Source organism: Lissotriton vulgaris, chromosome 3_1 (assembly GCF_964263255.1).
Source record: "Lissotriton vulgaris chromosome 3_1, aLisVul1.2, whole genome shotgun sequence".
In the NCBI taxonomy this organism is placed as follows: domain Eukaryota; kingdom Metazoa; phylum Chordata; class Amphibia; order Caudata; family Salamandridae; genus Lissotriton; species Lissotriton vulgaris.
Genome location: NC_141689.1, coordinates 1,306,278,548 through 1,306,290,578, shown reverse-complemented (window position 1 = coordinate 1,306,290,578; position 12,031 = coordinate 1,306,278,548).

The following is a 12,031-nucleotide window of genomic DNA, read 5'->3' as shown; positions in this document are numbered from 1 at the left end:
GGTGGTAACACGTTGGAACTCAACCTTCTACATGCTTGAGCATCTGTCTGAGCAGTGCTTGGTAATCAATGAGTATGTCTATGCACTGGGTTCTACTATGAAAGATGAGGCTAGAGATGGAGGAATGGGACCTAGTTAAAAGCCTGACAGACATGCTTCATCCTTTTGAGGTCTTCACGCGTGAAGTCAGCAGGGAGGACTGGACTTTGGGCAAAGCTATCCCATTGTTACGCATGCTGGAGCACCAACTGAAGGCTGCGGAGATATTATTAACTCGCCTACTTGACAATGTAAGACTTAAAAAATACTTTCTGAAGAACATTGCATTTGTGCCACTATTCTGCATCCACAGTACAAAAAGGCAGTGGCCAGCAAAGTATTCACTCCTTTTGATGAAGCAGGTGTTTCAAAGTACAAACATTGGCTAGCTATGTCAGTCACTCGGTTAGAAAAAGAGCGGCAGGAAATTGAAGGAACCGCCAGAAGTACTACTGAATCAGCAGGCCATCCGGCGTCAAGGTCCACTTCAGTGACCGTAGGCAGTGACTTTACCTCACAGCCGTTACTGACACCAGCAACCATATCATCATCCTCACCCGCACCAGGCCCAGCCATAATATTGTCGCAAGCGGATTGGCTAACTCATCAAGGGTTTGCTCGTTCTAGTGTTGATGCATAGGCCACGGATGGTACACAAAGTGGAGCACCCCTGGAGAACCTTGAGTGAATAGTGCAGGCCTATCTGGATGACACAACAGATGTCTTCTTAAATTAGAACCCATTGCTGTATTGGTATGGGAAAAAGGGTCAATGGCCACTGATCACTAACCTGGGTCTAAATTATTTGTCTTGCCCACTCGCAAGTGTGTCTTCTGAACGTGTATTCAGTGCTGCTGGTGCCATTGTAACTTCAAAAAGGACCCACCACTTGCCCAAAAATGTGGAGAGGTTAACAATGATCAAGATGAATCAGCACTTCATACCACCAGATTACAAAATACGTGAATGCATGCAGGAAGAAGACACCGACTTAGGTGAAGGAAGTTCTTCTTCACTGTTAGCTGACGTACTCCCGTCTCAATTTACAGAGTTGGAGGACGAGCTCTACTTCCCTGACACCGAGGCCTGAAATTGACTTCCTTTTTTCCCCGTCCTTATTCACTTTTATTCCTGTGCGTCTTTCTTTGTTTTGCAACTTTTACCACAACAAAACTCTAATCACCTAATCACAGCAAATCCATCAGCAGCACTGTCTTCTTCTTATTTCCTTATTGATTTGAAGGCGCTGCTGTCTGCATTCCTGAGGTTCACAAGTTCACAACTCAGTCATGCTCCTCTATCCTCCTCCTCGAGATTCCCCCTATCCATTTCCCTCAAGGCAGATGGCTGGATTACGCAGAATCAAGAAACTTTGGCTTCATAGACGAGTCCCCTCAAGTGGGACTGGAATTACTGACTACATGCTGATTGCTGACAGTTACTCCGGAAATTGACAGGAGAGGCTGCCCGGTGAGCCTTTAAGAACAAGATGCAGACAAAAAGTGGAACAGGTAATGAATAATGAGAAGATGGCATGGCATGCAGTGGACAGCAATGGCTGTCTGGGTCTGATGAAAGCAATTGCTGTTTGTTTGTTGTGCATGAAATGAATCATATGTCTTCTGTTATTATTTAATCTTTTACACACTAAATGTATCTCAAGTCTACTCTGCTTTTTTTTACCTTGTTTAATTCAAATTGTACTTCAACTGCAGGGGCCACTACGTTGCATTTTCCAATATGCAAAATATACCATGATGATGATAAGTGTTGATGATCAAAGTTAAATAATATATCTTTTTTCTTTACAGTCACTCACCGAGATGGATGGATCATCCTCTTCAGTTCACGGAATAACTATGGCCAATTTGTGAGTGGCAAACAGGTAAACCAGTCAACAACAACTACTACAGCAGAACTACATGTCTGTCTAGTCGTGGTATGGAGTGGTCGAGCCAGTGTAGTGTTGTTATGCCAGAGTCCAGACACCACTTCATGTAAAATTGCGGCTATGTGGCTTGCTGCATACAATTATATATGCTTTTTCTGTCTGTGTCAAAGAGGTATGCTACATCAGGTTGCTTCACTCAGTGGTTCCTGCCTTGACCAGTTGCATGGCCCTGGCCTGCTGTGTGCTAATTACTATCCTTGAAAAGGAGACTCAGAGTACGCACTTTAGAAATGATGCTTGTATGTCATACTGCAAAAACTACAGTTGATGGACAGAATGCAGAACAATGTCATACATTCACCCCAGTACAGAGATCTGGGCCTAAATCCACTTTGTATGTCATACTGTCGCCTATGAAACTTAAAGTGTTATTTTTGCACTACACAGCATATCTTATATATTTTTTTCTCCGTGGTATTTTAATATCACTTCCTGTTTTTCCATCACCAGTTACAGGCTGGCTTTTACCCTGTGAGATGGGAGAAACGATTAACTCAGGCTTACCATTAGCGATCCGCAATTCCGCATCCGTCAGGCAGGCAGTGGACAGTGTGTCTGGTCACCAAGATTGATCAACGGAGTGTCAGATGGAATGGAGGAGTACCGCGAATAAGAGGAATGGCTGGATGCATGCAGCTTCCCAAATTCAACAGGACCACTACAACCTACAGTTACAGTATCCTCTTCACTTCTCCTTATCTTTTAAATAATGTTATTGCTGTGAACTTTTATGAGTGTGACTCTGTGCATTTGTTTGCTCTCTGCTTCAAATTCATCCCTCCAGCTATTGTTTAGCTTTTTCTTTGCTATTTTTAAAACAAATTTAATGTACTAAGTGTTTATTCTCTCTGAGGGCAGATAGGCAAGTGAAATTGCGTAATTACTGCAGCCCTGTACTGTCACATTGTTTCTTCATAGTTAGTAAGTTGTAGTAAGTACTACTTTTCAGTAACCTAACCATCCATTTAGCAAGCAACTTCGTGCATGCAGTAGTGCATGCACTTCCTTTATGTCCCTTAAAAAATTTATGGATATCTTCGTATCCAAAGATTTTTTTTTACTTCATTTGTTGTTTGTCCATGCTGTGTTTTTATTTTCCTCTCTCCACAAAACTTTCCCAAAAAACCCCATTCCCATCCACTTTTCAAACCCTAACCCTCTTCCCCCGGGCTGTGTGGTTTTCATTGAGGTGTGTCTAAACGACAACAATAATTCCACTCACTTGCTGGGGAGGATAAGGTCAAAGCAACAGAAAATACATTTCAAGGATGGTGAAGGAATCGAGGATATGTTCTTACTGTGTACTGTACTATGTATCGTACTGTTCTAATGCTACGCTCGGGCCACTCAATGTTTCATTTCCTTTTTTTGTATGCTGCTACTGCCAGTGTGTAGTGTACCACACAACTACCACCACCACAACAATGACATTTCATCTGTCCAGGATTCAACCTTAAACGCCATTTGCCATGCACCCAGCCCTGTGCTTAGCCCTATTCTCAAACACAAATCACCGGTAAATAAGCATTTTGGGGGAGGAAGAATAATGGAGTAGGAGGAGAGGAGAGGAGAGACTGACGGTAGTACTAGTAAAGTAGTAGGAAAATTGAATTCACTAACTCTGCCAGTGGCAGTTTTCAAAAAATTTGGGCGATTAGACAATTTGAATCAACCAGCCAGTTAAATTTCAGGAAAACAAACGTACAGTTGAGTAAACCCCTCCTGCCTCCCCCACAAAACAGTAAAAACGCGTATGCTCTGTTTAAGTTGAAAATAAATAATTATTTACACCCTAACTAAAATAAACTAACCCGCAAGATCTGACCCACCCCCCTCCCTAACCCTAACCAATGTCCATGAAATGTCCAGAAGAAAAGTTCCAAAACCCCAACGCATAATTCCCACCCCCCCAAAAGTCTTTAAAAAATGGGCAAGGGACAGTCTCTCCTCATCTACTGTCGCCGGCGGTGTCATTTGGCCAGGTGGTCCTGATGCTCCCTGCGGAGGTCCTTGAGCAGGGTTTTCAGTCTCTCCACCTCCTGCTCAAGGTTGGATACCCTGAGGGTCAAGCAGTGCAGACGAGCCTTGCACCTGCTGTGGGGGGCAGCTGATTTTTTTTGCTGCTTGGCGGTGGCGGATGGCTGCAGTACCACGGCTCCATACCGCAGAAGGCTTGCGCTGACTGGATGACCCAGAATGAGCAGAGGAGGATGCAGCTTTCGTGGATGTTGTAGATGTCGACAGAGACTGTGTGTCCTCCTCCTCCTTGGCCACCAGCTGCTGATATTCGGTGACAATTGCCTCCAGCTTCTGTTGCCGTGCCCGCCTAGCTAGCTCCTTCCGTGTTAGTTTTAAAGGAGCATCCATATGAAGAAAGAAAAACATTCTGTAACCAATGCTCTTTAAGATTAACACAAAATAATTCAGCAGAAACTTGTGTCACAGTAGCTCTAGCAAGCACAGTACATAACATTTGTGGCCTGTATCTATCTAACCTCCCACTTCGTCTGCCTCTGCTCTAACATTAGTGGGAGTTTCAGGAATTCTACTGGCACTATATGGACTCACTACATTAGACTTAGACAGTACACCAGTCTTCTTCCTCTTCTCTCTTGTTTAGCGAAATTGGTACGTAAACTTGTGGAAGCCGGCATAATGCCAGCGCAGTCAACTTGCACCCGAGAACCATGATACAGGTATCCATCCATTCATAGTAAATGTCAATCATTCTTCTTAATGTCTCAACTGGACAAACCTTACATTGTCTCACGGAAAAACAACCTTTTTATTTTATTTTTTAAACCGCCAGCCATGCATCCATGCTTGACTCACATTTGAACCAAAGGATATATTGCCCACACATACAGTTTCTGTTTCACCCACCCAGGCAGTCCTCTTTCCTGTCTCCTTTCACCCATCCTTGCTTCAGCCTTCAACCGGCCATGCATCATATTCCCAGCCACCTCGGGCAGCATTCAAAAACATGTATCATTCTTTGCCAGTCATTACTTTGAACTCGCTCGTCCTTCCTTACACCCTTCTTTCCCTTTTCGTTCATGCCATCCATCAAGTTCATCTCTGATCTAACTTGGCTTCTCGATAAAACTTTCACAGCTGAGTTGAAGTCAAATTTAGAGGAGGCCATTGGTTACTCGTCAACTGCCGCATCTACTGCTATTGCTAATGAGAAGTCAAGGGTGAATGTCTTCTACCTGGTTGACAAAAAGTTAGTTCTAAATTTGTAATTCTTCTTAATAGTAAAGTGTAATTGTACTGTACAACATATACACCCCTGCAGAGAGCCCACTCTGCAGTCTGCAATCTCAATAAGTAACAGAATATAATAGCTTTGCTTACCACTGTCCGCCACTCCGTGGCATCCCCCACAGCAGTTCCTGATGGCTCTTGCACCGTATATGTCCCTGGAGTGCCCACCCCCGCGCTGGCCCCGGCACTGGTGCTTGGCTGTGCCGATGTTCCGCCTAGAAAATACATTTAATATTTTTAGATGCCATTTAGACCACTCCCTATTTTGTCTAGGAATGAACATTTTTTAGTAGTACTACATAAACAAATTTACTAATTTGTGACTCTAGTCTAAACTACAAATTTCCCTTTTTTAAGGAAGGGTGTTTTTTATTTATGTTTATCCATAACATGTGATGCTACACTTTTTGGCACTACTGATGAATGCTTGCTTTTTAACACACACCATTTTTCTCATAACAGACAGAAGCTTCCCTTCTAAGGACAAGAGCAAGATCATCATCATATCATGTTGGACGGAGTCGTCAACGATTCATCCCCACCAAGACTTTAAGTTCAAACCAGGTGAGGGCTCTCCCACAATGAATGTGTGAAATCAGCCACTTTTCAGTTTTGAATCCTTCACCGTTTATCTTATATGAAGTTGATTTTAATATATGTATTTACTTTTAATAAAGCTTTAAAACTTGCATAGACTCTGGTTTTTGCTCATGAGTGAGTGAGCGAAAGGGTTTGCAATTTGCAAGCATGAGTCCGTGGCTCTGAGAGGTCAGGACTCTGAATCCGTAGTCTTATGCTCTGGGTTGTATAATCATTGGGGATCATAGCTGCTTTCGGGAGCTAAATAATGACTCTGACACACTAGCTAGTCAGTAAGGAGACTGGGGGTTCAACTTCCGTTATGACTGAGGTATGTGGAAAGTCTAAGTGTGCCTATTATAATTTATAACCAATGCCCTATTTCTTGTCCATAGTTCTGTTTGTGCAGAATAATCCCTGCAACAGTAGACGAATGGATTGTCCTCTTATCCAATCAAAATGTAAACTAGTATCTTATTCTTGGTGCTTTTTACATTTTATTTTGTTGGGAATTGTCAAAGCATAAACATTTAGAAGACTTCATTAGACATTATGGACAACCCAGAGGTCTGCACTCAGTGCATAGAGCTATTGCTGAATAGAATAGGAGTTTTGTTTAACACCTTTTGCCAACTGTGCATGCTTATTTAGCCTCACAGACAGACTAATAATAATCTAGTAGTACCACAGGGAGTCATAGTAGAGGCAGGATAATAATTTAGAAACAGTCTACAAGAAGATCAAAAACGATTTAGGAAAAAATAGAATGAGGAACGTTTGGAAAAAATAGGGGCTGTAAAAGACAGGGAAGTATAATTCTTAATATTAACAGGAAAACTTACTGGGGCCAGCAGAGGAGCCCTCGGCGGACCTATCCTGGCCTTCCTGGTGTTGTTCCTGCTCCACCAGCGCTGCTACCTCCTCCTGTGTCCTCTTGCCCCTGGGGGTAGCTGATGTACAACATGAAGGAAAGACACAAACATGGATGATTGTTGTCAACCAAATCAAACATTTCAAAAAACAATAACAAATTATTTCGGGGATTTAGACAACAATTGCACTAAATGTATTGACCTATCTGATGTGGTCTACTAGGATATAGTATTGCTGGATTCACGGATCGTCTACTTGGAAAGTTATGTAACTTACTAAACCAACTACAAAAAGGTTCTACTAGGACTGGCAGGCAGCATTCTTCAGCACGCGTAGTGACAGACACAGTCCGTCATGATCACCACCACTATCTCTTCTTAGTGGCAGGATTGCAAAGGAAGGACTGGACTTGAGTCTCTAATGTTTAGCATTACGCAGTTCTGTAAAGTACACTGATACATAATCATCACCCAGGCAAAATGAGCACAAAATTGAAAATAAGTAAGCATAGTAGCACCAGAATATTTTGAAACATAATTTACCTGCAATGTAATTGACAGCATTCTTGCTCTTCAGAAAAAACAAACATTTGTGATATGATAACATAGAGCAGGAGAAAACAAAATAGGGATTAAATAGCTACTACTACTCACCAAGCTCAGCCTAGCAGGTCGAGCAGATCGTGTTCCCGGTCCAGGACGTCGGACCACCGGTGCGTCGCCTGGTTGTAGGTGCGCCGGACCCCAGACTCCTGATACATTGCCCGGCACACCTTCCCCCATAGCTTGCGATGCTCCCTAACCCGTACCCGGTACTGGGCCTGCCGCCTGCCGCAACGGTCTTGGGGAGGTGGCGCTGAACAAAGAAAACCAGTGCGGCCACCTCCACTGCGCTGAAAATCTCCTGGGCTATTACTGCCTTCCCCCCTTAAGCGCCCGCATGGGAGCCAGGTAGGGGGTGCAGGACCCTTCCTCTTCTGGTTCTTTCCGGCTCCCTTTGCCATGGTCCTGGACAGGAAAGTTAAATAAAAAATAGGAAAGTATAGGGAAAAAGTAAATAAAATAAAAGAGGTAAAAAAAGTCGTTTTTAAAGTAACGGAAAGTTGAAAAAAAATACAAAATATAGATGTAGAAAAATAGAGGGATAGATAATGAGTAAAAAAGATCAAAAAAAAGTTCAAAGAAAAAAAGGATTGCAAAGATTAGGTGAGGATTGAAAAAGCATGCCCAGAACCATAGCAATGGATGAAAAACAAGATTGCCGCGTCCATTGCAACCACTTGGGTAAGTTTGCGTGATATTTCCCCAGCGAGCATGCAAAAACGCACGCAAACACATAATTGAGCCCCACACATAGGAAATGCCCAACGCGAGCATGCAACGAGAGCCCGGAAACGGAAATACGGAACGCGAATACTGAAAACAAGATGACCGTGCCAATGTGCGCCCTTATGGGTAACTTCGCCGTCCACGCGCTGAAAAGAACCCTGCAAACACTGAAAGCGCCCGGCGAACACGCAAAAAAAAATAATTTGCAAATTCGCACAATTTCGCGGATTTTGCGGACCGCAGATTCGCTTTCGCGCAAATTCCTGTACCATGCCAATGTGCGCCCTTATGGGTAACTTCGCCGTCCACGCGCTGAAAAGAACCCTGCAAACACTCAAAGCGCCCGGCGAACACGCAAAAAAAAATAATTCGCAAATTCGCACAATTTCGCGGATTTTGCTGACCGCGGATTCGCTTTCGCGCAAATTCCTGTACCATAAATTTGCAAATTTTGTCTATACGAGGCACCTCCGCCAGCCTCAGGACAAGAAGGCGGTGAAGCCTGCTCTGCCGCTGCCTTCGGTAGGGTCTTTAGGAAGTCCTGAGCTAGCTGCGGAGTGTTGAAGAAATGCTGCTCACTCTGATAGGTTACTTTAAGTTTTGCGGGGAAGAGCATTGCATAAGGGATGTTAAGTTACTGTAGTTTCTTCTTCACCAAAATCCTCGTTTTTGGCCTCAATCACACGTAGCACCCTCTCTATTTCCAGTGTGCGAGTCGTAGTCGTGGTAGATGTGTCTTCCAGATCGGAAATCCGCTGTTCCGTCTCCCCCAGTCGCTCCTCATGTTTGTCTACTTTATGCGACACTCCATCCAGCCGCGCAGACATGGAGTCCATTTTGGATTCTATGGAGGTCAAACTGGACTGCAAGGCCAGGAGAAGCTCTTCGGGTCGACCGTTGAGGGCGCCTGGGCCTCCCCCTGCTCCTCTTCAGGGTCCGCAATCGAGTGCATGCCTTTTCGCGCTTCGAAGTTTAGTTTTGGCTGGCGGCCGTTGAGTTTCCCTATGGTGTCAAGTTACGGAGTGTGGCCCGCAGTGGCTGTCTTCCTCTCCGGTCAGATAGTAAAGATGAAGGCCACCTTCTAAGTCTCTCACCTCCAAACACAATGCCACACAGCAGGAGGCACTCAGGGGGAGAGAGCCATACTCCAATTCTTCTCACACCAGGGATGGGGCTAGCACGGGAGTTGTCCAAAGTGCTATTGCAAGAAGGCCCTCTTCAAAGTTGGATGCCGCCTCTTCAGTGCTGCCCAGGTACCCAACAGGGCCCCAGCCCCAGCGGTCAGTAGTTGCTCCAGCTTCACTGCAATGCCCTCTGCTGGGCACGTGATATCGCCTCCCCAGGATCTTCAGTCCGCTGTGCCCTTCTATGTTTGGTGCAGGCACACTGCCTTTTACTCAACACTCCAAGGGTTGGCCCCATACAGTCTGCAGACCCTCCACAATGTCCTTTCAGCCCGGGACTCGAACTGGCAATAAAGATGTTGATATAAGCGCCGCATTGTCTATATCATTCTCGGTGGCAGGCCCAGCAGCCCCTTGCAGGTCCCACTCACCACCTTCTCTCCCTCTGGGTGCCTCCTCCAGGGACGGGGCCAGCTCGACTTCTCGCGGCGTCCGCAGCCTTGCCGCTTCCCGCGATTCTTCATTCCCAGCTCTGCCTTGATGTCTCACACCGGCGCGCAGGTTCCCGCTGTGCCGGCCGGGCAGGGGGGCTCGAAACAGGCAGGCTGCCTGATGTCCTCCGCACTCGCAGGGGTTCACATGCCCTCAATGGGCACCGGAGTCACTCAGCCCCAAGAGGATCGGTTGACCGCAGGGGGGGGGCAGCAAGGACCAGGCCTCTTCCCAGGGCCGGCAACCTCGCCACTCCTATGCTCCTCAGCGGAGTCACGGCGGGCCGAGCGCAGGCTCCTCGGTCCAAAGCGATTCAAGGCGATGTCCCCAGCAATGCAGGTGGAATTCCCCAGTTAGCTGGAGGGACGGGGGGGTCAGGTATGCCCAGCAGGGATCCTGCACATCGTTGGTCTCTACAGCTCCCAAGGCCCCGAGAGAGGGGCTTGCAGCGGGTCTTCACGTACGTGGTGGCAGAGCCGCCGCATCGTCCTCTCCCCCTCCGCAGTTGTTACAGGCAAGCTCCGAGCCCAGATCTGCTAGTCAGCAAAGTGTAGCCCAGGGGGCCGCTGCGCATTCCTCTCCTCCACGAGGCAGCAGTGCGGTCTTAACCGGGGCCTTCTACACAGCATCGGCAGATCACCCTGAGATTATCACGGGCAGGTGTCCCCCGCATATTATGGGCAAGAGTCGGTCGCTTTCCCCTCCACACATTATTTCCAGCGCTTCCTCCACAGTGTATGAGCAAGGCACACGCCCCACCTCCGCTAGCAGTCAGATTTGGCTGCCGCCATCTTGCAGGCCGCAGCTCCAGAGTCAGGTGGCGGGTCTCTGAGTTCCAGTGGCCAATACACCGCCGCTTTCAGTCTCAGCACAGTGCCGGGCTGTCTACACAGCCATATCCGTGCTCCACAGCTGTTTTCCCAGAGAGATGACCAGGATATCAGGCAGATAACAGCCCGAACAGCAAGAGCCTCACGTAAGTGCAGCCATCTTGCTTGGTGCCCTCTAGCGCACCCCAGAATCCAAAATAGTTATTCATGAATCTAATTAAGCAAAGATAGACTTCAAAAACAGTTCCTTGAAGTTGCTAGCTCTGTCCAGGGCAATCGCTGCATTGTGAACAAACAAATACAGCAGTTCTGGCATAGAGCTGCATCGCGGGCCGGCTATGGTTTTGTGAAGACCCACAACCAGTCCCTTTAGAAATGTAGGGCATTGGAGACTTTGCAGTGAGCTCTGAAGAGCTGGCGTTGGCAGGTGTCGGTTCAGGAGGTCGGTGCTGGAGTCCTCAGACCCTTGAAGTCACGCATGTTGCAGAACAAATTCTCTGCGGTTGAAGGCGGGAGCGTTGGTGAGCATCAGGCTCTTATGCGTAGTGCAGTGGTGCATCATGTGGTGCCCTCAGGTTGCAGCGCAGGCAGCGGCTCAGTGACAGCACCCAGTGACATCGGTGAGATGAGGCCTGCTGTGCAAAGTGGGGCGAAGTTCGTCGTGGTGCAGGCAATAGTGTTGTTGTAGTTGCAGCGCTGTTGTTGGCTGACAAATTGGAGTTGATGGCACCAGCAGGCCGAGGCTGCAGTGTTTAATGGGGCAGTGCATTGTGTAACTAATGAGCGGTGCCCTCAAAACCACGGTGTAGGCAGTAGCATCAAGGTCAGCTTGGAGCGGCAGCATTGGTGAGACCAGAGCTGCGGTGTAAAGCAGGACAGGTGCTCAATGTTCTCCCCAAGTGGTGTCCACAGGCCACAGTGCAGGTAGTGGCGTCAGTGACAGCATTGCAGTGTCGTCGGGGATACCAGGGTAGTGGTGTGAAGAGAGGCGATGCAGACTGTAGTACCCATAGGTCACAGTGCAAGCAGCAGCTTGGAGGCGGGGTTGAACAGCGTCATCGGTGAGATCAGGTTACGGTGCAAGATGCTGCAGTGCCCTCTGTGGTGCCTTCAGGTCACAGATCCGGCAGAGGCATTGGGTAGTAGATTAACTTAAAGTATTTATTGATCCAGAGACTTCTTGAACAGGGGGTAAGTTCTACCTCTAGCCCATGGAGACACTCAGAAAAAATATTGCTGAAAGTTAAGTTCATTACAAAAGTAGGGTCAACCCAAAAACAGTCACTGGGACCTGCGTATAAAGTTTTGTAGTAGAAAGGGTCCCAGAACAGAAGGACAGATAAAACAATTCAAAAGAAATTGAAAAATAACTGTTGAGTTAGGAGTACCATGTTATTTATTCACAGAGTATTCAACCACATCTTTGGTATACATTGCATGAGAAATATCCATTGATATGCATTAGTGCCCAAAAAGAGGGGAGGGGTGAGAAGGAGGGGGTGATGTGGTAGGAAGTGGTGTATGGTAGGGAACTTGGTGCAGGTCAGA